The sequence below is a fragment of the Bos taurus genome, chromosome 13 (genome assembly GCF_002263795.3).
Source record: "Bos taurus isolate L1 Dominette 01449 registration number 42190680 breed Hereford chromosome 13, ARS-UCD2.0, whole genome shotgun sequence".
NCBI lineage: Eukaryota > Metazoa > Chordata > Mammalia > Artiodactyla > Bovidae > Bos > Bos taurus.
Window position 1 is genome coordinate 70574105 of NC_037340.1, and position 27395 is coordinate 70601499.

At 41.6% G+C, this 27395-nt stretch overlaps 1 long non-coding RNA gene across 1 annotated transcript in view; it reads left to right on the forward strand.

Annotated features, from left to right (window-relative positions):
• LOC132346966 (uncharacterized) overlaps positions 1-25882 on the forward strand; it is a 139242-nt gene extending 113360 nt beyond the window's left edge. The window contains exon 3 of the long non-coding RNA XR_009497003.1: positions 25528-25882. This is a non-coding gene — a long non-coding RNA (uncharacterized lncRNA). The remainder of the gene's footprint in view (positions 1-25527) is intronic.
• The last annotated feature ends 1513 nt before the right edge of the window (positions 25883-27395 follow it).

Here is a 27395-nt window from a genome sequence, read left to right on the forward strand (position 1 = left end):
GGAGGTTTTCTGAATCCCGAGGACCTGCAGGTATCTGAAAAGACACTCACTGTGTTGTCTGTTTGAAGATGAGAAGACTGAGGCTTACAAAGTTGTGCTCAAAGTCTCAAGAATAGTGAGTAGTAGGATCAGGATCTGAACCCAGACTCCTAAATTTTCTTGCTCCTGCTGCCTCAGTTCCATGGATAGACCCCTTCTCCCCATCACCAAACTTTATAGAGCTGTGGTTCTCAAACTAGAATGTGCATCAGAATTACCCAGAGGCCTGGTTAAAACACAGATTTCTAGGCTCCATCTCCAGGGTTTCGGATTCAGAGGATCTCAGGTGAAGTCTGAGCATCTGCATCCCGAAGTTCCCAGGTGATGCTGATACTACTGATCTGGGGGCCATACTGTGAGAACTTCTGGCTTAGAGAATTTCATGCTGCATGGACTCAGCCAGGTCCTCCCTTGCAGAGGATTCCAGTCCTGAGTCTGGGCCAGCAGGCTGCCTCTCAGGAGGCATTGATTAACAGTGATATCTGCAGCCAGTAATCAGAATGGGCACCATTAATGGGATGATTATTCCACTCTACTCTTAGCTCCGGGCAGTGCCTCAGTAGATTAGAGTTCTCCAGAGAGGTAAAACCAAGAGGACATATAAATTTATTAGCAGGAATTGGCTCACATGATTTTGGAGGCTAAAAACTTCCAAGATTCGCAGTTGATAAGATGGAAACCCAGGAGAGCTGATGACATAATTCTAGTCTGAAGGCTGGTGAGCTTGAGACCTGGGGAAAGTCAAAGTGAGCTGCCTGGAGTTCCACTGTGGAGTGGAGGCAGAAGCAGCTGGAGAACCCCTTCTCCAGACTAAGAGCTACTGTAGGAGAACCTCCCTGAACCTTGGGCTCCCCAAATAGTCATAAAGGAGACTCTTAAGAGTTCCACAAAAAATTCAAGGTCACACATATTAATTAATAGACTATAACAATAAGAAAAATAGTCCCTGGTGGCTCAGACAGTAAACAATCTGCCTGCAATGGGGGAGATCTGGGTTTGATCCCTGGGTTGAGAAGATCCCCTGGAGAAGGGAATGGCAATTCACTCCAGTATTCTTGCCTAGAGAATCACCATGAACAGAGGAGCCTGGTGGGCTACAGTCCATGGGGTCGCAAAGAGTTGGACACAACAGAGTGACTACACACAATGCATAGCAATAAGATCGGACAATGACCATGTATTTACTACATGCAGGACACTCTTTAATCCTGGGACTTGGAGTGACCATCTGAGCCTGGCAGCAATGGTAAGAGGGTTGTCCTACAGTGGACTCCCAGATGAATACAGAGATCCACTGTGGGCCCTGCACTTTTGGGGCCTCAAAGACTAGTGGAGGAGACAAGAAACCATTATTATCATTGTTTTGATGATCTAACTTGATTTTTAATGGCCACATTATGAAATAAGTATTGTTCTTTTTTCTTATTTATTTTTATTGAAGTATAGTTGATTTACAATGTTCTTAATTCCTATTGTACAGCAAAGTGATTTGGTTATACATGTGTTAGTATATACATTCTTTTAAAATATTCTTTTTCATTATGGTTTTTTATCATAGGATTTTTTTTTAATTGGAGGATAATTGCTTTACAAAGTTGCCTTAGTTTCTGTTGTACAACTATCATTTTGACAGAGGAGGAAACTCAAATTTAGAGAGCTGATGTAACTTGCAAATGGGAAGGATTTCAAGGGAACGGAGCATAAGTCATCGTGACTCCAGAGCTCATACTTTGACCCTCCTCATTACATGGTGTCACAGGTGTGTAAGTGTGAGTGTCCATGTTGCACAAGCAGGAACATCACTTTCGGTTTATGGAGAAAACAAAGGCCACAGGCAAGAGCAATCCTTATTCAGTCAGTGAGCGCATGGTTTTTCATACACATTGCTGCAAAAGAAGCCAAGTCTAGTCTTTGATGGGCCACATTCAGTTGCGCTAAATATTAATTAACTCTTTTATCTGCTCAGTAAAGCCAGACCCGTTCTAGGCAGCCCTGTTAAATCTATTCCTGCTCCTTTATTTGCTTGCAAGTAGCATTGGCAGTGTTTCCTTCTAAAGAGTTTCCTGTAATTCAGAGCTTTACACTAAATGATTTACCCATCTCATCTCCTCATTACATCTCAGGCCCCCCTTGGTCTTCTCAACTTCCCCTGTGGTCCCTGGGTTGGGGTATCCTTCTCTTCAATCAATGAACTCCTCTAGCTGGTCCCTGCATCCCACAGATTGAAGGCGATTAAATGAGATAATGCAAATGGCATCACTTTAAAACCATAAAGGGCTGCACAGATGTGAGGGGTTATTATTATGAGCCTTTCTTATTAATGAGTATTAATGAGCTAAGCCTGCAGATCCCTAACGCTACAGAGACCTCATATTAACCATATGGAAGCCTGATTTTCAAAGAGAATGAGAATGAACTGGGAGAAGAGGCAGAAAACAATTTTTTTTTTTGGATTTCCTTCCCTAGTTCTCAGTATCTTGACCACAATCTGCATGAAACTAAGTGGTTGTGTGTTTACATAATGGATAATTATGTCTTTGTCTTTGTTCTTAGCTAATTGCTTCAGGACACCTGCCCCCACGTGATTTCTGCATTTTTATGGTCCTCTTGAAAGGATTTTTCTCTGTCAATTAAATAACATTTCACATTTGATTTGGGGGATGCGTGAACTATAGAACTGAGAATTCACATCAGCATTCAAAATGTCGCAAGGTTTTAGAATTCCAGGTGTGGTTAGAGACATCTGTGGCCAGGATGACTTCACGGAGCTGAGACTTGAGATCTTCCATGTACTATCCTTGTACAGGGCGCGGCGGAAATCTTAACCATCAACCTTCTGGTTCCAACGTGCTGGTGGTCAGCATGTAGTCTCCAGCCTCCACCTGAGCGGGGGTCTTAGTCTCTGCAGAACAACTCAAAGATAAACACCACGTTGTTATCTATATTCCTGGAGGAGGAACTCAGTTTGTTTTATGACTGAACTGTTGTTTAGGTGACCAGTGCTTTTCTCCCCAAGCTGCTTTTCCTTTGTTTCTGCATTCCCACCCTTCCCTAATTAGTGACTGCTTGAGTCTCCTCTTCAGAACTCAAGGAAGGTCTAGGAGACTAAAGCCTTTTTCTACAAATAAGAATCAGGGGACTTGGAGGGGCTCTTGTACCTGGGAGGGCCCCACAGGGTCCTGCTTGGTTTCAACTCCCCCTTGTCTTTGATACTTCTCCATCCTGTGGATGACAGGGACAGGACAAGGAAGGGAATAAAGTTTTGGATGGAGAGGCCAATCATAAATTCATCAGGGGAACTTGGTCTTAGGGGGACCCAGTTTCAGGATCACAGAGAGCCTCAAAGGGCATGGTCCAAGTTTGGGTCTTATTTTCTAGATACTAGGGAGTCATTGAATGTTCTTGAGTAGGAGGAGGGTGTTGAACATATGTGGTGTATTTTGGGGGAATTTAACTGTGGTAGCTGGTATTGGAGGGTGTGTGTAACAACTAGAGTCAGGAAATCAGATAGGAGACAGTTCCGATAATCTAAGAGAGCAATGATAAGGGCCTGAAATGGGTAGAGGCAATGGCTAGACAAGGCTGAGACAGGAGAGAGTTTTGCTCTTCTAAACTGAACCATGAATGCTTATCTTGTTTTGAATGATTTTTTTTTTTAAATAAGGCTTTAAAAAATTATTGATTTTGGTTGCACTGGGTCTTCATTGCTGCACACGGGCTTTCTCTAGTTGTGGTGAGCAGGGGATACTCTTTGTTGTAGTACTCAGACTTGCGCAGAGCACAGGCTCTGGGCACGAGGGCTTCAGTAGTTGCAGCACATGGGCTCGGTAGCTGTGGCTCTCGGTAGCTGTGGCTCTTGGGCTTAGCTGCTCCACAGCATTTGGAACCTTCCTGGACCAGGGGTTGAACCCATGTGCCTTGCCTTGGCAGGTGGATTCTTACCCACTGTACCACCAGGGAAGTCCTTGAAAGATTTTTGCAGCTCCAGCTCTTTGGGCCTTTAGCTTCCCCATCCATTTTTAGCATCTGTGTCATCCTCATACCAAGCAACCCGTGGGGATATGCCAAGTTCCCATCTTTCCTTGACCTTTAAAAACCCAAGTCCCCTGGGAAGATCCTTATGCGTATACTCCTCCTCTCTCCCTGGCGTCTCAAATGGTCAGAACTCGGGCTTTGAGAGCTGCCCATCTTCTCTGTCACAGCCTATGCCAATCTTTATCTGGACATTCTGAAAGCTCCTTTAAGTTTCAAGGAGTGGGTTCGACCTTTTCTTGGCCATTAGGATCTCTGAGATGATATGGTCACTTTCCCTCAAGGCTTCTGTCACTAACACTTTGCCTGCCGGTTCTTCTTTTCTGGTCATAAGTAGGGCCAGAAATGCAGGTCCCACTGGGAGTTGAGGTCGTAAGGGAGAGAAGCCAGAACTTTTTGATTCTCTGTCCTTAGTCAAATGAGACTTGGAGCAGGCAAGTTTAGTCTCCCGTAGATTCTAGAGTCAGTCCCTACCAGGCTCCTACCTGAGCTCTCTTGTGGTCTCTGAAACCCTGTCTTCCTTTCAGCCCAGGACCCCAGTGCCTCCTCTCAGACTCCCTGATGGTCATCATGGCTTGTCCACCCATGTACCCACATAAGAGGAGCTACAAATATTGCCTCTTTGCAACCTCTAGTCATTTGTCAACCCAATCCACTAACCATCTATCTGCTTGGATTACAACTCATATCCTTCGCTATTTTCTTCTGCTTCTTTAATCCCTTGTGTAGTGGACAGGATAATGATCTTGAGATGTGAAAATTATCTTGAATTATCCATATAGGGCCAATATAATCAGTTGTGTCCAATTCTTTGAGGCCACATTTACTGTACCCCACCAAGTTCCTCTGCCCATGGGATTTTCCAAGCGAGAATACCGGGGTGGGTTGCCATTTCCTAATTCAGGGGATCTTTCCCACCCAGGGAATCTTCCCGACCCAGGGATCAAACCCGAGTCTCTTGCATCTCCTGTATTGCAGGCGAAGTCTTTACCACTAGTGCCATCTGGGAAGCCCAGTGTAAACATAAGAAAGAAGAAAGAAAGTGAAGTCACTCAGTTGTTTCTGACTCTTTGCGACCCCATGGACTGTAGCCTGCCAGCTTCCTCCATCCATGGATTTTCCAGGCAAGAGTACTGGAGTGGGTTGCTGTTTCATTCTTCAGGGGATCTTCCTGACCCAGGGATTGAACCTGGGTCTCCTGCACTGCAGGCAGATTTTTACCATCTGAGCTACCAGGGAAGCCCAATGTAAACATAAGGGTCTCTTTAAGAGGGAGGGAAAGGGATCAGATTCAGAGAAGGCAATGTGATATTGGAAGCAAAAGTTGGTGTGCTGCCATTGTGGGATGAGGGCTGTGAGTCAAGGGTATGGGAAGCTTCTAGAAGCTGAAAAGACTCCTGGAAGCCTCAGAAGGAACAGTCTGACCAGCACCTTGATTTTAGCCCCATTAGACTGTCTTCAGACTTCTGACCTCCATAACTTTAGGAGAATAAATTTGTGTTGTTGTAAGTCAGTAAATTGGTGGCAATGTGTTATAGCAACAAGAGGAAACTGAAACACGCTGCCACTCAAAATGTGGTTGTAGAGCATTGCCATCAACTGGGAGCTCTTTAGAAACAAGGAACCTCAGATTCCACTCGAGGACTACTGAATCAAGATTTGCATTTTAACACCAAATCCAGGTGATTTTTATGCACATTAATGTGTATGCTTTTATATTCCCCTGGGGCTTTAGCTACAATCTGAATCAATCCAGATTAGGAAGGACCCCGCCCAAGGGAAGAAGATAAGTTCACTGTGAGATATAAGGAAAAATAAGCCCTCCCCTCCATCTCTCTTATTGTGGAGCTCACTTTTATTAAACTGTTGGCTAATAGAGAACCTGATCTTTAAAGATTATTTTTAAAATTCTATTTACCTTTTCAATGTCTTTTTTCTTTTGCATGGTGCTGAGGTTAGGGTAGAAGTAAATCCTTGATGCTGAAATAGTTTCCATCACTCAATCATTGATCTCTCCTCATCATATTTGTCATGACCAGCTCTGACTAACCAATGATCAATAGACAGTGGCATTTTACAGGAATGATGAAGCAGGACTTGTCATTGCTGTGGAAATTAGATCTGCAGGATGCTCAACTGGCACCAGTGTGAACTCTGATCCCTACTCTGACCTTGGCCTGGATAAGTAGATGGATCCAGATATGTCAATGGCTATAAAGCAAGGGAGAAAGACCCACATATTATGGGTCATCAGCACCAAATGAGCATTTGTGTTAGGAGATGAATCCCTATTGCATATGCTCTCACAGTACATCCTTCTGTGTGAAATGAAACAAATCTCAAGACAAGGTTGTTACATTCATTTTTGGGGGAGGTACAAGAGGCAGTCATCCCACATGGTCTGTTGTGCGCTGTGCTTAGTCACTCAGTCATGTCTGACTCTTTGCAACTACATGGACTGTGCCCGCCAGTCCATGTGATCTCCTCTGGACACTCCTCTATCCATGGGAATTCTCCAGGCAAGAATACTGGGGTGAGTTGCCATGCCTTCCTCCAGGGAATCTTTCCAACCCAGGAATTGAACCCAGGCCTCCTGCATTGTAGGCGGATTCTTTACCATCTGAGCCACCATGGCCTAGTAGGGGGGATATATCTTTTGGATAGAGTCCCTCTGATGGACAGTGGTTTGGGGTACCCTTCCTGCTGCCTCACTTAATGTGGATCCAGATCTAACTTGACCTAATTTTATTTCCATTTGTCTGTTGAACTTGGAACTCTTGGTCTGAGATTGTCAGAATATCCTGAATTCTCCACTAAAGTCCTCTTGAGAGGGAAGCATTAATAAAACTCCTGGGGAGCTATGAGTTCACTTTTCCCCAGGATCTTGACATAACAAGAGAGCTCTGTTGATTGGCAGCCAGCATCACACTGGTTACCTCCTGGGGCCTGTGGGAAGAAGTGTCTCAGTGCTTTGAGAATGTCACTGAGTTGAAACAGGTTTCCATGATAATTAACACCAAATGAGTACACAAGCAGAGCTTCTTGTCTTCCAAATTTGAAACGCACATTAGCTAATTAATTCTAATTAGAGGCTGACAGATCCATGTGGCACAGTGAGCTAGTAATAGGCGGGATTTTCCTTTTGTGTCTTGACAAGTTAATTAATGAAAATGGGGTTGGGGACTTCTTCCCAGGTCTATGAGCCAATTAGGCTCTAGAAGATGCCCCTTTCTTGGAAAAAGATTTTGGTATTTTGAGAAACTTGCATGGTGGCCCACAGGAAGCCCATTCATTACCAATGCCTTTATGTATTCCACAAATATGGAGTGAACACCTACATTGGCTCAGAACTGGCCTAGGTGCTGAAGGAGACACCATCCCCACTCTTTAGAATCCTAAAGTCTAGGTGGGGAGGTGCAAACAAATCAACAGAATCCAATGGCATCCTAACCAAAGCAGTAAGACAAGAAAAAATAAAGACGCACACAGATACAAATATAAGAAAGGGTGATCCAAAATGTCATGATTTGTATGAATCAATTTATATGACATTTTGAAGAAGGCAGAGTCGTAGTGATGAAGAATAGACCAGGGTTTGCCCAGATTTGGGGATAGAAGGAGCCACTGACTAGAAAAGGGGCAGCACAAATGAATTGCTTGAAATTATCTGTGTCCTGATTTTGGTGGTGGTTTTATAAATCTATATGGGCTTCCCAGGTGGTTCAGTGGTAAAGAATCCACCTGCTAATGCAGGAGATGTGGGTTCAATCCCTGGGTCAGGAAGATCCCTTGGTGAAGAAAATGGCAACCCACTCCAATATTCTTGCCTGGGAAATCCCATGAAGAGGGAGCCTGGCAGGCTACAGTCCATAGGGTTGCAAAAGAGTCAGAAATGACATAGCCACTAAACAACAGCAATGCAAATCTATATATGTGTTTAAACTCAGAACAATGCACCGAAAATGATCCAATTTTCCTGTATGTTATTTTTAAAAAGAAAAGACTGCAGTTAACATGTATCAACATTTATCTGTCTCAAAGTGTTGAGTGAAAAAATATTCATTTTATATTGTTTGAATTTTCAGACTCTTGAAAAACATGTCTTTCAAAAGTAATCCTTAGTTAAGTATTGTATATATGTTTTTTTTATAACATGAGAGCTTTTGAATTAATGTATAAACTAACTGAAGTAAGGAGAAGGCAATGGCAACCCACTCCAGTACTCTTGCCTGGAAAATCCCATGGATGGAAGAGCCTGGTAGGCTGCAGTCCATTGGGTCGCTAAGAGTCAGACACAACTGAGCGACTTCACTTTCACTTTCCACTTTCATGCATTGGAGAAGGAAATGGCAACCCACTCCAGTGTTCTTGCCTGGAGAATCCCGTGGATGGAGAAGCCTGGTAGGCTGCAGTCCGTGGGGTCCCACAGAGTTGGACACGACTGAAGCGACGCAGCAAAACTGAAGTAGACAAACAAGGAAAGAATTGTATGGTTTAATGCATACAAAAATAAATGGACATTGGACTGCTGATTTTAGGTTCAAAGGGGCAGATGGAGAGACTGAATTTTCATGGTATTTGAGAATCTGATTCTGCTTGTTTCTGGGCCTTTGGGTTTTGTGAGTTGCTTCAATATGGTGGCTCAAATGATAAAGAATCTGCCTGCAGTGCAGGAGACCTGGGTTTGATCCCTGGGTCGGGAAGATTCCCTGGAGAAGGAATGGCTGCCTGCTCCAATATTCTTGCCTGGAAAATCCCACAGACAGAGGAGCCTGGTAGGGCTACAGTCCATGGTGTCACAAAAGAGTTGAATATGATTGAGAGACTAACACACTTTCAATATCCTTATGATAAATTTTACCATTCTGTTTAAAAAAGTCATAATTTATAGAGGATATGGCTAGAATTTTTTTATGGAAAATTCAAGAGATTCAGCTAAAAGGGGTTGATGCTAACAAGAGAGCTCAATAAGGTAACTGGATACAAGTTAAACATGAAAAAAAACAGTATTCCTCTTGATCAGAAACATGTAATTAGAAAATGCAATGTAAAAAATGCTCATAAGAACAGCAATGACAAAAATGATAAAACTCTTTGGGATTAACTGGAAATATCTGGATTTATATGAAGGTGGTTGTAAAACTTACTGAAAACCATGAAAGATGGCCATAATCAATGGAGATGTATGATGGTCCTGGATGGGAAGAGTCAGTCAACAGCTTACAGATGCCAGTCTTTCCCAAACTAGTACGTATACTCAATGCAATATCGATAAAAGTCTGCAATCACAAAAGCGTGGATGATGTGAAAGTTGATTACTTGGGATGTAAATGATCCAGATGGACTATTGAGGTGGTAGTGAATAGTGGCTAGATGTCCACCAGGAACCATAGCATGAAAATTCTGGCTTGCCAGACCAAGGACAATGACCTTCACATGGCAGCTCATAAGAAGCTCTCCAAAATAAGGTCAGAATTGTGTTTGAGGAATATGTATTGGCCCTTGTGGAGGATGAGAGACAGGGAGAGACCGAAGGCAAGGAAGGGACCCACTAGAAGGCTGCTTAATGGAATCATCTGGAATGATTGCCGTCTTGCCTGGGCCAAAGGAGTTTCTCAATAAATGTTAGTGCCTTGCTTTTGCCTCGCACATCCTTGTCCTTCCCTGTAGCAAAATTCCAAAGAAGAAATGAACTAAGTATAGTTGATCTGACAGGGGAGGGATACTCTCTGCAAATCTGACTCCTAGAGCCTTCATACGGTCAATGGGGAAAGGTTTCTTATCTTTCTTTTTTACTGGAAAGTATCTTAAAATTTTTATTTACTTTTGGCTGCACTGGACCTCCAGTTCTTCAAGGGCTTTCTTTAGTTGCAGCAAGTGAGGGCTACTCTCCAGTTGCGCTATGTGGGCTTCCCATTGCGGTGGCTTCTCCTCCAGAGCGCAGGCTCAGTGGTGGGGGTGCATGGGTTTAGTTGCCCCATGGCATATGGGATCTTCCCAGACCAGAACTGAACATGTGTCCCCTGAACAATCAGGCAGATTCTTACCCACTGGACCACCAGGGAAGTCCTATTGGAGTATAATTGCTTTATAATGTCATGTCAGTTTCTGCTGTACAACAAAGTGAATGAGTCATATGTGTACTTATATCCCCTCTGTCTTAAGCCTCCTCGCACCCACCCACCCCCATGCCACCGCTCTAGGTCATCACAGAGCACTGAGCTAAGCTCCCTGTTCTATACAGCGGCTTCCCACTAGCTATCTATTTTACACATGGTAATGTACATATATCAGTACCACTCTCACAGCTCATCCCAACTTCTCCTCCCCACTGCCAAAAGTTCATTCTCTATGTCTGCATCTCTATTCCTGCCTCACAAATAGGTTCATCTGTACCATTTTTCTAGAAACCACATATATGTGTTAATATTCAATATTTGTTTTTCTCTTTCCCACTTACTTCACTCTATATGACAGACTCTGGGTCCATTCACATCTCTGCAAATGACCCAGTTTCATTCCTTTCATGGCTGAGCAATGTAAGATGCCAAGGTTTGGAATCTGGAAATGTGGATGGACAACTTTGATAATTAATGCTACTTGCCACTGAGCGTTTACTATCTGTGGGGCAGGAGCCGGCATTATCTTCATTTTATTCCAAGGAGGTAACAAGACTCAGAGTTTACCTGCCCAAGAAGCTGAGACAAGATGTGACCTATGTGTTCCCACATGACTGATGTCCCAGCACCTGGCAGAAAGCGTCCAGCAAAGGTTGGCTATATGAAGTCAAACGACCAGATGTTGCTTCTCTGGGAATTTACTTGCTGTGGGTTTGGCCAGTGCCTCATCTTTATCAGTAAATCCTCTCCCTGCCCATAAATAAGTCACCATTTGTCAAGGAGGGGCAGAGAAGGTCTAGTAGGAGGGGTGGTGAGATAGAGCAGAAAGGAAGGGGCTGAGTAATAGAACTCGATGTGTTTCTATAAATTAGGAAACACCCCACTTGCCACTGACCCAGGTGTCTTTATCAATTTGCTCCTCCACGCCCTGCCAGCCTGGCACAATAAAGCTTCCTGTCCATTTCAGGCCTAATCACGCAGAACGTAAATCCTTCAGTAGAGAGGCAGCTGCGAGGGCTGGGGCGCAATCCTCCAGGCTGTTCATTTCCATCCTCTGGCACATGATGAAATCAAGGATGCACGTTCGCTCCCCAGAACTGCTTCACTCCAGATTGTTAAGTAAGCATCCTTTCTGCACCCTCATTAGGCTCACAAGGCCTCCGGATGAAGGATGAAAAGGAACATTTATTGAATGATTCTGGTGTGCTTAGCTGCTTCATATGGGATTCAACCGTCTAAAAAGCCCTGTGACATAAGGATTCTTCTTCTCAGGTTACATCTAAGGAAACTGAACTCAGAAAGGAGAGTGGTCCAGGCTCAGAGGCAAGTGAGGGCTGGATCTTAAAGTGACATACCTGCACAATTCCCAGTCTTCCACACCAAACTGCTTGGTTGGTTGGCTTGCAGTCATTAGACATAGGATAACTTAAACATTTTTTTTATTGACGTATAGTTGATTTACAATGTGTGTTAATTTCTGCTGTACAGCAAAGTGATTCAGTTATATATATATATAAAAGTGTGTGTGCATATATATGTATTCTTTTTTCATATTCTTTTCTATTATGGTTCATCACAGGAGATTGGATATACTTCCCTGTGTTATTTGCATCTGCTAATCTCAAACCTGCAGCCCTTCCCTTCCCCACCCCTGCCCCTTGGCAGCCACAAGTCTGTTCTCTATGTCTGTGAGCCTGTTTCTGCTTCATAGATATGTTCATTTGCATCCTATTTTAGACTCCACGTATAAATGCCATCACATGGCATTTGTCTTCCTCCTTCTGACTTTCTTACTTAGTATGATCATCCCTAGGTCCATTCATGTTGCTGCAAACAGCACTATTTCGTTCATTTCTATAGTGTGTGTGTATATATATACATATACATATCGGAGTAGGAAATGGCAAAGCACTCCAGTAATCTTGCCTGGAAAACTTCATGGACAGAAGAGCCTGGAGGGTTATATTCCATGAGGTTGCAAAGACTCAGACGCAACTAAGCACACACACGTACCACATACTCTTTATAGAATAACTTTGGGGGGCAGATTTCTGGCAGACGGATGGGAGAATTGAAGGTTAGAGCACTTCCAGAGTTCATTTTGCTTGTGTATATTTATTAAACATTTACTGAGGTCTATTTCATAGCCACACTGGCTGTTTTGTAAATAGAGCTTAACTGTCCACATTTAATTCTAAGTAGGAACAGCAATCCTGTCCTCCAGTTTCTGTTCCTTTTTCTTCTTAGTTCTTAGATATTCTGGTTTATATTCTTGCCCATTATATTTACCCTAAGATCCTCATTCTCACTTTGGAAACTATACTTAGCCTCCCTTCTCCAATTACCCCTTCTCCTGACTCACCCAATTCTTATTTTCGTCCCCTCCCCTCTGGTGTTTAGGGACACCTGAATCTCCAGGTTAGAGACACAGCTGCTAGTCTTGACTCTATCCATCTAATGAGTTTAGCTCCTAGCTCCTTCCTTCAGGGGGAAGAATTGAACACTTGATACTGTGGATAAAGAGATGAGAAAGATGCCGTTCTTGTCCTGCATGAACATGGAGCCTCATCAGGAGATGGACATACACCCAAGTAACTAAAAAACTGGTCATAATTATATAAGTGCTAGAGCAAAGTTTGTATAGCAATTTTAGGAGGCTGCGAGTGAGAGAGTAAAAGAATAATATGTTCGTCTTTAGGTCACAATAAATTGCAAAATTTCTGCTCACATCCTGTCTCATTGTTCCTATTAGCATGTGAACTTATAGTTCCTGACAGATGAGTTTGTTGAAATGGAAACATTATTTTAATATTTTTGTTTACTGTTTATCCAAATCTGGATCAACATCACAGAATGTTGATGACTTCAGAATAATCTTCTTGAGGACAAATGATGAGTTGTGGGAACAGGAGGATATCAATATGAGGAGTGGCTTTGGGCAGCCCCCATATTCTTTTAAAAAATTATTTATTTGTCTGTGCTGGGGCTCTTACTTGTGGCACATGGGATAGTCGATCTTCATGGTGGCATGTGGGATTTTAGTCACAGCGTGTAAACTCTTAGTTGCTGCATGTGGGATCTAGTTCCCTGAGCAGGGATTGAACCTGTGCCCCCTGCGTTGGGAGTGTGACATCTTAGCCACCAAGACCACCAAGGAAGTCTGCCCCCTTACTCTTATGTGAGTAAAGAACTAGCCTGGAAGACTGGAGGTGGGGTAGGGAAGGTATGTCATGAGGCCTCCAGGCCTAACGTAGTTCAGTGCTGACCTCCTAGGAGGCAACAGTATAGATGGGATAACATCTTAATATCCCTTTGGACAGGGGCATTATGGGTCAGATAGCAAAGCCTGGAGGAGGAGAAGGAAGAGATTTACTCAGGTACACAGATGGGACTTTCAGATCAAGATGGCATCAGTGGTGGCACTTAGTTTGCCTTTCCCTCTGTGCCCACCTCCCCATTCACCTTCCTATGAAAATACTCATAAAAACAGAGAAAATACTGCTACTTTTCAATAACATGGATTCTAGACTTTGGGAGAAAGTCTAATTCATAGAAGTTAATTTTGAGGCTGTTGAACTTCCCACACTCCCTATTACCACTTCTCTGTATTGACCCATTATGGGACTACAGTTCCCTTCAGTTTCCCATAACAAGAAGGAAGGGATTATGGCAGACAAGAACAGCTGTGCCTCTTTGTACACCAGACTGAGGAGTCAGGAGGGAGATCTGTGAGACAGCTGCACCTTGGTTTGTGTTGCTGACCATGCATTGCTTTTCACAAAGAGAAGCCTGCATAGTTATCTCAGAATAAACTCCCTTCCACCCATTCAGAAGGCCAAGCACTAAATCAGAGAACCCATTCTGGTTCAGCTCAGATGTAAGACCACTAGGAATTTTGAGTCTGTGCTTATTAATCAGCTGTCAGTTTAAAGTCTGGATGTGGATTCTAATAGTCATCATATGGTTAATAATCATGACAAAGAAGATCATCCAGACCATTTGCTGGCAACACACCTGAACTGATCTTTTATCAAGCGTGAATAATAAGAAAAACAAGAGAACATAAAAGGGAGGAATATTACATTGAAAAGAAAAGCAAACTTTTGAAAAAATATGGAAAAGTAAAAAGAGCATTGACTAAAATGTCTTCTTTGTGCTCTCAATATGAACTCTGTGGCATAAGAAACAAGAGATAAAATGGTAACTTTAAAAAAGTTGCTGAGATGCAAACAGAGAAAATCTGAAATAAAGATTGTAAAGATATAGAAAATGCAATGGCATAATACAACTTGCATCTGCATTAGAAGCAGTAAAAAAAAGAATTGACATGGCAGAAAATGGAATTTGTGTTAGGGAGGACAAAGTAAAGATACTCTCTCTGGATGCAGAGGAAAAACCCAGAGAAAGAAGACAGTTATAACGATCAATCAGCTTTACAACAGTGATTGGTTCAGGCATGGTCATGTGATTCAAGTTGGTCCAGTGATACTCAACCCTTAAATTTTTAGTGAGCTGTGGAAGAGAAGCTCAGAAAGTCTTTACTGAGACTGCTTAGCTCCTCTGTAGGATGAAAAGCTCAAACCAATAGGGTCACCACATCAAAAGACCCAGTCAGAGAAGGTAACCAGTACAGAGGAAAGTGGTGCCAAATGATAGACATCAGCAACACACGGTTGACAATGAGGACAATGTTTGTGCCCCTGGATCAAACCATTCCTGAAGACTTTTATCCCCTGGACTTTTTAGTTATGTGAACCAATACATACCTTCTTTGCTTAAAGGCGGGGGGGGGGGGGTGGTGTGCGGGGGTGGGGAAGGAGGGTATATGGACAGAGAATGGGACTCTTGTGCTAGAAGGGTGGAATAAGGCAGGGTTGTAGCTAAGCCCAGAAGCACGTAGTGGTCTCTGAGTAGAGAATGCAACCACAGGGGGTCTTTCCAGTAGGAGTTGGAGCTACAGAAGGGATGAATCCAGGGCAGCGAGAAGAAGGAAAAATACCCTGACTTTTTCCTGCTTCTTCTGCCACTGTCTCCTACTGGTCAAACCTAGCCTGAAGCCAGCTAATTGGAGAACTCAGGACCTCCTGTAGAGGTCAGCCTTTCTGAGACACACAGCCAAGCAGAAAAGAGTAAGGGATGCATACGAGGACAAAGAGATGCAGAACGGGCCGGTACAACTCAAAGGAAGCATTTTACAACAATAAGCTGATGAAGTCAAAGGCTGATTTGACTGATATAAGTCAAATAAATCAGTTATATATGTGAAAGCCAAACATCAGCTATGACATTAAATGGAACCAGATGAAATTCCCTCATTAAAAGACAATTTGTCTCAGATTTGCTTCAAAACGCACCAGAAGCCAATTATAGCTATTTGTCAAAGCTTCACATAAAAGAGAGAGGAAAAAATGTTAAAGCTGAGAATAGGAGTGACAATATCAGGGAAAAAATATAGAGTGCAAGGCAAATGCAGTTACCGTGATACAGGGAGTTATTTTGCATTGATAAAAGGTAAAATTCACAAGAATGCTGTGACACTAATTTATTTAACTCAGTGATTCTTAACAAGATGCTATAAAACATCCAGAATATCATATCAGAGTTTCTGAGAAGGCTTTTTAAAACTCACATGTACACAACCCTGATTTTCAGAGAGTACTGGGTAATCCCATTTCAACATGATCCAAAATCACTGTTGATAGGTATATATTTTATCCTTCAGATGTTGGGGGCAATAAACAGATCAGAACCGCCCCCCCTGCCCCCACCACCACCAAAGCAAACTGAAAACAAAAGCCAAACAAAAATAAGAAAATGAACACATCGTCTCTGGCAATGTGGAGGATTCATAATGTTGATTCTTACTTCATTGATGTGCATTAAATTTTGTGCTTTGAAAATGGATAGAAAACATGTTCTTCATTGTTCATAGCATTTACCACAATTAATCTATATTAGCTTACAAAGAAAACCCACAGTCTGAATATTAGAGATGGTTTTGGCTAAATTTTCTGAGAAGAATGAAGTGAAATTAAAATTAGTACAAAATCTCAGTGAAAAATTCCAAGTCCTTGAAAAAAAATTTCTGTATTTTTTAAGTCTAAGACAACATAAAAACTGCAACTATTCATTATTTGAAAATTAGGAAAATGAGAATCCTACATTCACAAAAGTATAGAAAATGGACAAAGTTGTATTCAAAGGAAAGTTATACCTTAAATATTTTCAATTTAAACAAGAGAAAATTAAAAAGAATGAAGCATTAAAATAAAGACATTCAAAACTAATTCAAATAAACAAGGAGAAAGGAAATAAAGATAAAATCAGAAATTAATTAGAAAACAGGGAAAGAATGAATAAACCCAGGAGCTGACTTTTCAAAATGACAGTGAAATAAATTAACTTCTGGCAATTACAAGTTAGAAAAAGAGAAAGCTATATTGAACTAACAAAGGAATTAAGTAGAGAATGGGAAATTATATAGTCTAAATATTACAGACAACTTAATTCTGATATATTTGAAATTATGTCACAAGTGCATGATTTTGAAAGCAAATATGAATTACCAAAAATGAACAAAGAATCAGACCAATTGAGATTTCTTAATTTCAGCAAAGACACCATTGCTTAGCGTAGAAGAAGCTTTATTTTAGATCCAGTCTTATCCTGTTTTATCAATTACACTGTAACTGATAACTTGATTAAACACAGTGCTCACCTCTTTCAGCCTCATTTTCCTCATGTATAAAAGGGGGAGAGTCATTTCCCTCTCGTGGTTTTTTTGTGACCAACATATTACATGGGACACATGAAGTGCTTACATTTATGCTGGCCCGTAATCAGTGTCTAATACACAAGGACCATTGACATGGAGCTGAAATTGGAAATCAGTCATCAGGCACTTTGGATCCAATTGGGTTTATGAATGCATTCCTTCATGCAATTTTCTACGTGTAGGTTGCTGCTGCTAAGTCGCTTCAGTCGTGTCCGACTCTGTGTGACCCCATAGACCGCAGCCCACCAGGCTCCCCCGTCCCTGGGATTCTCCAGGCAAGAACACTGGAGTGGGTTGTCATTTCCTTCTGTAATGCATGAAAGTAAAAAGTGAAAATGAAGTCGCTCAGTTGTGTCCGACTCTTAGCGACCCTATGGACTGCAGCCTACCAGGCTCCTCCGTCCATGGGATTTTCCAGGCAAGAGTACTGGAGGGGGTGCCATTGCCTTCTTTGACATGTAGGTTACATGTCAATAAAAAAGAGTTTACATGTATCCTTTCCAACTTTTAAGGCAGAGGTGTCTTCTAAACGATGCACAGAGGAAATAGAATGCTTCCATGTGACATACTGTGACACAGATGGAAGCAACAATTTTAAATAAACTGACAGTAAATTAAATCCATTTGTGTATTAAATGCATGCTATGCCAGGACCAAGGAAGATTTACTTTGAAAATTCTGAGTAATGGAACATCTATCATGGGGGTCATCAGTGTGTTAGACGCTTCCTACAAACTAGATTGATTAGGGATCACAGAACCTTATGAGTTATATTATCATCATTTAATAGCTAAAGAAATTGAAGCAGGAAGAAGTTAGATTGGCCAAGGCCACAGTTAGCACTAGGACTGACATTCAGCAGCAGGTCCGGCTTACTGCAAAAGTGTAAAATGATTCCACACATCCTCTTGAGTTTGATTTAATAAATGCTTAAAGTTGCATTTTATAATGCTCAGACCCATTATTGATGAAAACCCTTCAATTACTTAGGGTAGACACATTTGATATAATATGCTGAAAAATATATTAAGCACTCAATTTCATGCTTAGTGGTGAAATATCTGAGCCATGGCCAACGATTTCTTTGATCTCTTTTTAAAATTTTTATAGAAGTTCTAGCCAATGTAGTAAGACATGGATCAGAAATAAAATGCATCACAATGGAAAAAAGAGACATTATCTTCATTTGCAAGTGATACAGTTATCTGTACAGCTTATACCAAATGATCAACGGAAACACTAATAGTAGCAGTAAGATAGATCCACAAAGTAATTGAATGTTCAAGAAATGTTAGAAATAGAATGTATATATACTAATATTACCAGTTAGAAAATACCATGGAAAACTTAGAGTCCATTAACAATGTAAATATAAAATACTAACTTAAATAAAATTTGTACAGAATATTCATAGAGAGGATGACAGGGATCAATTGGGAGAAATAAATGAAACCTTGAATAAATAAGTAGGCATACCATATACTGCTTGAGAATACTTGATGTTATAAAGATGTCATTTTTTTTCTCCAAAATTAACTTATGGGTTTGAGTTAATTTTATTATAAATTTTATTCCCGGAAGAAGGCAGTGAGCAATGTCTTGGAATCTGATGAGGTGATTCTGAAATTCATGTGGATAAATAAAAAGAAAATATTAATAAATTTTCAGGAGAGTGGATGGGAGAAAAAACATTCACTAAATATATTCATTGATTCTAAGAATTTAAAAAACATTAAATTGTATATCTTAGCATGGAGGCAATATGATAATCAATAAGTTCAAAATCTTCATGAATCTTTAAATTAAGACTTCTACTACAGCATATATTTTCCCCCATAAAAATGCAATAAAATTTAACTGAATAATGCATGTTTTTCTTCAGGACCTTAATGATTCTATAAATACATGGCTATAGAAATGTATAAAGTAATTGGCTTTTTAAACCAGGAAACACGGCTCTTAGCACTTTATATGAGTTATTGCAAGGGTGAAAAGGAACAGAAAACCATAAAACCAGGTTGAAATGTGAATGCTGGTGGTTGACCAGGCTTAGCCAGCAGTTAAATGGTCCATTCTCCCTTCAAAGAGTGGGTGATTACAACCCAGGCCTTAGCACAGTTAAAACTTTCTCAGTCCTTCTCTTCTGCTGATGGTAACATCAGAGCCTGAGATGAGAAGTTTTGTGCAAGTGATAAGTAGAAGGACACTTCAAAGGAGGTGAAAATAGAAGGACAAGGGAGGAAAAGAAGTCAAAGATGCCCTTTCAAACTGAAATCTAGCTTCATCTCGATTCCTCGGGAAGTTTGAGCGTAAATGGAACTCTAGAGTTTTTCTGTCTAAAGGGTGGAGAGCTGAGATTTTATAACTCAAGTAGTGCCTGAAAGAGGGCAGAACCTGCCAAGCGTCTCGGGTAGGGGCAGCTGTGAACTGTTAGCAGCGGGAGTCACAGCTGGGCGATAGGTTGTCTTGTTTATAAAGATGACCTGGCAGGCCTCACTACAGTCATGGCCCTTGGGTGTATTGGGTTGGTCAAAAAGTTCATTGGGGTTTTTCCATGATGTTGTACAGAAAAACCCAGACAAACTTTCTGGCCAACCCAGTACTTTGTGGCTTAGCGAAGACCATAAATGATAAAATAGCACATACCAAAGATCTTCCATTGATCCAAAGAAAAAGAGCCTAGAACTAAACACACCAAAATTTTGACAGCGATTATTTCTTCATGATGATGATTTTTATTTTATTCTCATTTTCTAAAGTGCTGTCCACATTCTTAAAAAATATGTGAATAAATTACTTTTTAACCAGAAATGAGAAAAAACTACAGCTCTGGGCACTACATCTGACCAGATTTAGGTGTGGTTTGGCCACTTTCTAAAATGTGACCTTGGGTGGGTTGCTTAGTCTAAGCCTCAGCTTTCTCAGCTGTTAAATGGGGTTCCCAGCTGAGAAGCACTCTAGTAGATACTGCTGTTTACCCAGCATCTGCTTCCTCTTTCCCTCTTGTCTTGCTCTGTGTGGTTCTGAGGGGAATCACTAGCAAGAGTCCAGGCTCATGCAGTTTCTTGTCCACATCAGAGACAGAACTAAGATGCCAAGCTCTTCATTTCTCCCACAATGTTCTTGGCTCTTTACAATTCCTGGACACAAAATGCCTAGATAAAATGAAAAAAAAAAAAAAAAAAAAACAACCCCATACCAACAGGAGGATTATTTCTTTCAGTTGAGTTTTAGAGCTCCTTGACAAGATTAAAAAAAAAATGCAGGAGGATTTTTTTTGTTGTTGCTGCTGTGAATGGTTATTTTTTACCTTGAGTTTTCTGATTTAAGTCCTGATTTTCTTCCTAATGGTGCAATCAGCCTCACTGATGCTCAGATGGAACCCATCTCATTAGACAAGACTAAACATCTAGGAGAGGCTGTCAGGCAGGAAGAGATTTTTCTCTCCTGTTGTAGAGACTGACCAGTCTAAGAATTAAATTGACATGAGACAAATTAACGGGAAATCAAACAGAAGTTTGATCACATTTGTACTTGGGAGAGACCCAGGAAAACTGAGTAATTCACCAAAATGGCTGAAATCCTCACCTTTGTGTCATCCTCAGCCAAAGACAAAAGTGGGTGTTGAAGGCAGGGGTTTGGGACATTGAAGAAGAGGAAGGCGATTTACATGGAGTTGAAAAAGAAGTATCTGGTAAACAAATGTTTGCTGGGCTCTGCAGAGACAGTGTGACCCAGAGTAGACTCTGATCTCTAGGCTCTGCTGTGTGTCCTCCATCACTTAACCCATTTTTTTTGCAGAGATCTCTGGTGATAGGATTATTCTGGGAACAGAAAATGTTAGTCACTGAGCTGTATCCAACTCTTTGCTACCCCATGGACTGTAGCCCGCCAGGCTCCCCTGTCTGTGGAATTCTCCAGGCCAGAAGACTGGAGCGGGTTGCCATTCCCTTCTCCAGGGGATCTTTCTGACCCAGGGATTGAACCCTGGTCTCCTGCATTACAAGCAGACTTTTTACCATCTGAGCCACTGGGGACCTCTATCTAAATTCCTTAGGCAGTTAGGGGGAAGGTCAAAGTTTCCTCCTGGCTCTTTTGAGTCTTGATTATTTTCAGCTTGAAATAATCCAAATGGCACAGAGTCATTTTAGGGTGGCAAATTTTGCTCCCCTACAAGACAGACCTGCAACTCTAATTGTTGGAAAAGAATGGCTTCTACCTTTGTTTTGTTTTTGTTTTCTTATTTTAAGGTTTTCTTTTTTGGCGGGTACCATTTTAAAAAGCCATTATTGAATTTGCTACAATATTGTTTCCGCTTTTTTAATGTTTTGGTTTTTTTGGCCACAAGGCATGCGGGATCTTAGCATGGACTAAACCTGCATCCCAGTGCTTGAAGGTGAAGCATTAACCACTGGCCCGCCAGGCACATCCCAGCTTCTGCCTCTGAGTCAAGCCATAGGTGATGTGCTGAACAGGTGGCAGGGCCTCAGCTTGCCTTCCTCAGCAGGCAGAGGGCATCAGCTCCAGAAAGGGCTCTTATCATGGAGAGAATTCAGTGCTCGAGGACTTCTAGTCCGTTAGGAAGCAGGCGGTCCTCCCCTGGGACCAAGAGCACATTTGTCCCTGCCAGAGTAGTTTGCTTCCTGGGGTCAGCTGAGCCCAATCACCACCACACCCCGAAAACAGCATAGTTACTTTCCTAGGAGATCTGCTAAACACACCCAGGCCTAAGCTCGTTGACTCAGTCCTTTGGGTGTTAACAATATCTCATGCTTTCTTAAAAAATGCTTTATTCTGGCCACACGGAGAAAAATAAAAACAAAAAAAAAGTATCCGCAGCCATGTTGGAATTGCTTGGGATCTGTTGCAGGAAGTAGGCAACTTGCAAAAGGCTTATTTGAACCCCAGGAGGAAGCATGTGTAGGGGAAGTGAGGATGCTGGGGGTCCCTCCTGTGTGACTTCAAGCAAGACACTTAACCTCTCTGAGCCTGCTGTTTATTTGCTGTTGTTATTGCACCGTATAGAAAGATAACGTTCCCGGCATGTTCTGCAACTTGAAAATTCTGAAGTGCTAAACTTGACTGCTTTTAGACCCTGGGCAGCACATTTGGTGGGCGTGAAGACCGCCACAGAAACAGTGGCATATCATAGCAATCTAAGAGAGGCGTACAGATAATCAGATCCTACCTCTCCCCAGGCAGTCCCTCTTCAGCTTTTCTTCTGAAGCCACTCAGCACTCTCCCATCCTTTCACACACCCTTGTTCTCCTTTAATGGAAAGCATAGCTTGCATTACGGTCATCTACTTAACCCCTTTGCTCCTTTGCCCTGTGACCTCTTTATTAGGATCTGGCTATGAGACAGCCTTTTATGGACCATCCTTAAGGGATTGTCAGTTTCTTTACCCTTCACCCCCCTCCTTTCCTTGACGCCCCTCTGAAGTTCAAATGCATCGTTTTTAACTTTTAAGAAATATTTCAAAAACATGCATTGCTGTTAAGAAATATTTCAAAAACACACATGCACATAACACATCAGAATTTTTTTTTTAATTTTATTTTATTTTTAAACTTTACAATATTGTATTAGTTTTGTCAAATATCAAAATGAATCCGCCACAGGTATACCCGCGTTCCCCATCCTGAACCCTCCTCCCTCCTCCCTCCTCTACCCTCCCTCTGGGTCGTCCAGTGCACCAGCCCCAAGCATCCAGTACCATGCATTGAAACTTGACTGGCGACTCATTTCATACATGATATTATACATGTTTCAATGCTATTCTCCCAAATCTCCCCACCCTCTCCCTCTCCCACAGAGTCCATAAGATTGATCTATACATCGGTGTCTCTTTTGCTGTCTCATCACATCAGAATTTTTAAAAAAGAAATAGAACACTGTAGAAATAGCTACCCTCCTCATCTCTTTCTCAGCCTTCCCCTCTCGGGGATAAAGAGACTGACTGCTGGAGTACCTCTGTATCATTTCTGTATCATTTCCTCTCCTGTGTTTGGACTTCTATTCATATGTATGAATCTATTAACAGTATAACCTCCTGTTATTTGTGTTTTCAATATTTACCTATTTGGTATCCTATGGTCCATATCAATTGCAACTTGCTTCCCCCCCGCCCCGCCCCCCAACATTCTCCTCTTCAGATTTATCCATTTTTGTAAAAGCCAGCCCTTTTACCTTCCATGTTGTATGAATAATCACAGGTTATCTCTTCTTCTACTGAGAAATATTTAGGTGGTTTCCACTTTTCTCTACTGTATAAATTGCAGCAATGAACACTGAATGCACCTCCCTGGACACAGCTGTGAGTCTAGTTCCAGGCGAGACACTTAGGAGTAAGTAGAATTGCTCTCTCGTGTGGCATACATATCCTCAAGTGTGCTAAGTGTCACTAGACTGTTCTCTAAAGGGGCGATACCAGTTCATACATCAATAATGTATACATCGCATTTGCTACGTCCTCAACAATTATTGATGCCACCCAAACTTTAAAAAGTTTACAAATCTAGTCAGCATTCAATTATACCCTGATTCTTTTTAAAATTGTTTTCCCTCTCTCCGTTTACTAGCAAGGTTGGCTTTCTTGCTGTATCTATCAAGTATTTGGGTTTTTGCTTCTGTGACTTGATTATTCACATTCTTTGTCTAGTTTTATGTTCTTCGTTTGTCTTTCCTTACTGACTCTGGATTCTAGTTATCAGTTATAAGGGTTGCAAATATATTCCCGCCATGCTCGTTTTTAAAGAATTATTTATTCATCTATCTGTTTATTGCTGCGCATGGGCTTTTTCTAGTTGCGGTGGGCAGGGGCTTCTCACTCCAGGGGCTTCTCTTGTTGCAGAGCGAAGGCTCTGGAGCGCAGGCTCAGTGCCACATGGGCCTATTAATAGTTGCCCTGAGGCACGTGGAATCTTCTCCGAGCAGGGATCGAACCCACGTCCCCTGCATTGGCAGGTGGACTCCCAACCCCTAGACCACCAGGGAAGTCCTCCCCCTTGCTTTTAACTTACTTCGCCGGTGTCAGAGGTATGAGAAGAGCCCTGGCGGCAGAGTTAGAAGAGTGGGGGTCCAGCCCTAGTTTGTCATTTACTTACTGTGTGACCTTGAACAAAACATTTTCCTCTCTGAATCTCTTTTCTCATCTGTGAACGTGGAGATTATGGTCCATGTTTCCAGTGATTGTTAGGATCAAAAGATACAATGTTCTTGCTAGTATTTTTTTGTAAATTGTAAGTTTCTGCAGAACTGTGGAGGATGAGGTCTCTCCTGGGTCTAAGATTTTTTTTTTGGTTGTCTAAATAAGTCCTTGCCCTTTCCCATCACATGGGCCTGTGAATCCAGTGGAAAACATATTAAAGACACTGAGTGTTTTGATTTTCTGAACTGCTCCTTTCAAAAGCTTTCAAAGGCCAGTAATTTAGGACAGATTTAGCAGAATGACTTAAATAATGAAGGTAATTATCCAGGTCATTCTGGTCCCTGGATTTTTTTCCCCCCTCAGAAATATTCCAATAATTTAATTCAAGAGCAATTTTGAATTAAAATTATCTACATTGTTGATGCATGTTTCTCTCTCTTCTTTTTTTCTAACATAAATGATGAGTTTCTAAAAAAGAATTCAGACCTTTGGATGTGGGTTTTGTATGAAGGGCTATTAAGTGATGTGGGTAAACTTACCTTTTTAAATGGTTTAGTCTCACAGTCAAATTATTTAAATATTGTGAAAGAGGGTAAAAAAAATCCATGAAAATTTAACTATCATTGAGAGAATGCTGTATTTTGACATACCATATAATTGTAACACACCAAATATTTTTTACAGTAACAATTATATTCTTCACTCAGGCATAAGATCACCTGAGTGGGTATGATATTTCTCAAGAGATTGTTGCCATAGCATTTGGACTCTGATTAGGGCCATTTCAAAGCTGGACACTGTCCAGCATTATCAGCAACATCTCAATTGGAAGGAAATTGCCAAAAATGAAGTCTGGTCCTATCTCTGTTATCATAAAAGCTATTTCACCTTTGGTTCTCATTAGCCATGTAAATATCTCCCACGCTTCCCTTAAAAAAATAAAAATAACAAATAAATAGCATGTTTCTCTTCTGTGACAAATTGAGTCATAATTGTAAATTGTCGTTAGGATAGGTGGACAAAGCTATCATTTTGTCCTTATTTGAGGAGATAGGTTTACAGCATAATGTAATCAGTCTCCCACCCTCTCCCCTTGTCAACATCATGTCTCAAACACTGACTCACAAAGAAATTATGAAGAGCTATGGAGAAGACTTAATTTTAGCCAGTGAGTTTGCACATGGCCCTGTTCTTTCCTTAGATGAACTTAAAGAACGTGAAAGACGCATAGCTCCTTCCTTCTTGTGTCATCCAGAAAATATCAGAATGAATTTTCCTTTTTTACCTCTATCTGTGTCTTTGCCATCAGCCAGGAAGGAGACAAGCATTCTTAGAGCTATCACTGTGTGTTTGCACTGGGCCCGTAATTTACAATGATCTCTATTAATCTTCATGATCTTTCTGTGTGGTAGAGGTTGCTGTGCCCGTTCTACTGATGAAGACACTGAGGTCTGGAGACATTACATACCCTGACCAAAGCTGCTTGGCTGGCAACCAGAGTGGGTACGTACAATTCGAGGCTCCAAGTTTTGCCTTTTCCATGAAGCAAGGGGCATATATTTTGTGACCTAGTAATACAGATGTTGGGCTTCCCTTGTGGCTCAACTGGTGAAGAATCCTCCTGCAATGCAGGAAACCTGAGTTCAATCCCTGGGTTGAGAAGATCCCCTGGAGAATGGAATCGCTACCCACTCCAGAATTCTGGCCTGGAGAATTTCAGATTTTCATTTGGCAAAGAGGGTATTTGTGCCCTTTTTGATATTTGTAACTGGGGCTTTTCCAGCAAGCCAGGAAGTAGATGTGGTATGTTTCAGCTCTGGCTTCACTTCCCAATCTTTATCTTTCTCAACTGCTGAGGATCTAAGGCAGGTCCCACCTGTCAGCACAAGGAAAATTTGATTGCAAAGGTGCATGTTAGTGGGAACACTTGAGTAGCAATGAGACAATGTTATGATCTGCTTAATCTGGAGACCATGACTGTTATCAGCTCAAATTTGATGGATATGATTGATTGATTATTTCACATATTCATTCAACAAACATTTTCTAAATATCTACCATCAATCAGATAATCTTGGAAGTGCTGGAGACAGAGAGGGATGAACAAGACAGAAGTCTTTACATGTACTGAATGTAAGACAGATGCTGTGAGGATAAAAAGCCAAAACCCATCCTCAAAGATTTTACAATCAAGTTGAAAAATCAAATGCATTATCAGTTAACCTGACTCTCAGGTAATAAAACCAGGTGCTAGAGGCACAGGCAAATAGCCCGGGGAGCACAGAATAGAATGGTGAATTGTGGTGGTTAGTTTTCATGGCAGACATTTGAGAAATCTGGGGGCAGGGGCGGTTAGGATATTTTAAATGTGTCTAAAATCATGGGAATGCAGAGGTGAAAGGTATTCTGGACTTCTCTGCAAAATCCTGGAGACCCCTGAAAGTAGTTAGAATTATGACACTATCTTATTCCAAGGTTCCAAATAGGCCAGTCTTTCATGGTGTTGGCGTCCCAGAAACAACCTAGGAACCAAACGTTAGTCACGAGTATTTCAAGTCTATACTTCGTATTTTAAAGAAATACCAATAATAGAAGACATCTTTTTGCTTTCTAATTGGGCAGGTTTTTTTGTCTATTTATTTATTTGGCTGCAGTGAGTCTTTGTTTCCGCACACAAGATCTCTGATCTTTACTGGGGCACGCGGGATTGTTAGTTGCGGCAGGCGGAGTCTTAGTTGTGGCATGTAGAATCTAGTTCCCTGAGCAGAGATGGAACCCAGGGCCTCCTGCATTGGGAGTGCAGAGTCTTAGACACTGGACCACCTCCAGGGACATCTTTATTGCAGAGACACTTTATAATAATTCCTCTCTCCAGATCATTGCTGTTATTATCATCTTTCACTGAGATGGCAGCTGCTCCTGGTAAATTTCTTTTCTATACTTCCATCCAAACTCTTCTGTCCAAACTCTTGAACTCTCTCTATTACCCAGCTCACATGGCTGCTCTGTTTCTCTTTCTGACCTTCCAGGGATCCCGTCCTGGCTCTTTTTTATGTATACTGTTTTATCCTGTCTGACTTCTGTGAATATTTTCATTTGCTGGTCTACTATCCAGATTCTCCTCAAGAAAGGGATCTTAGGGATCTTCTCAGACAGCAAGAGTCACGTTCCCTTAGAATCCAGAGGGAGAGTAGGCAACTGTGAACAGTTATATATTAACGTTAGTTTTTGCTCTTCTTACATGGGAACTGCGTGAATTGCTTTGTGAAGGGCCACCTTT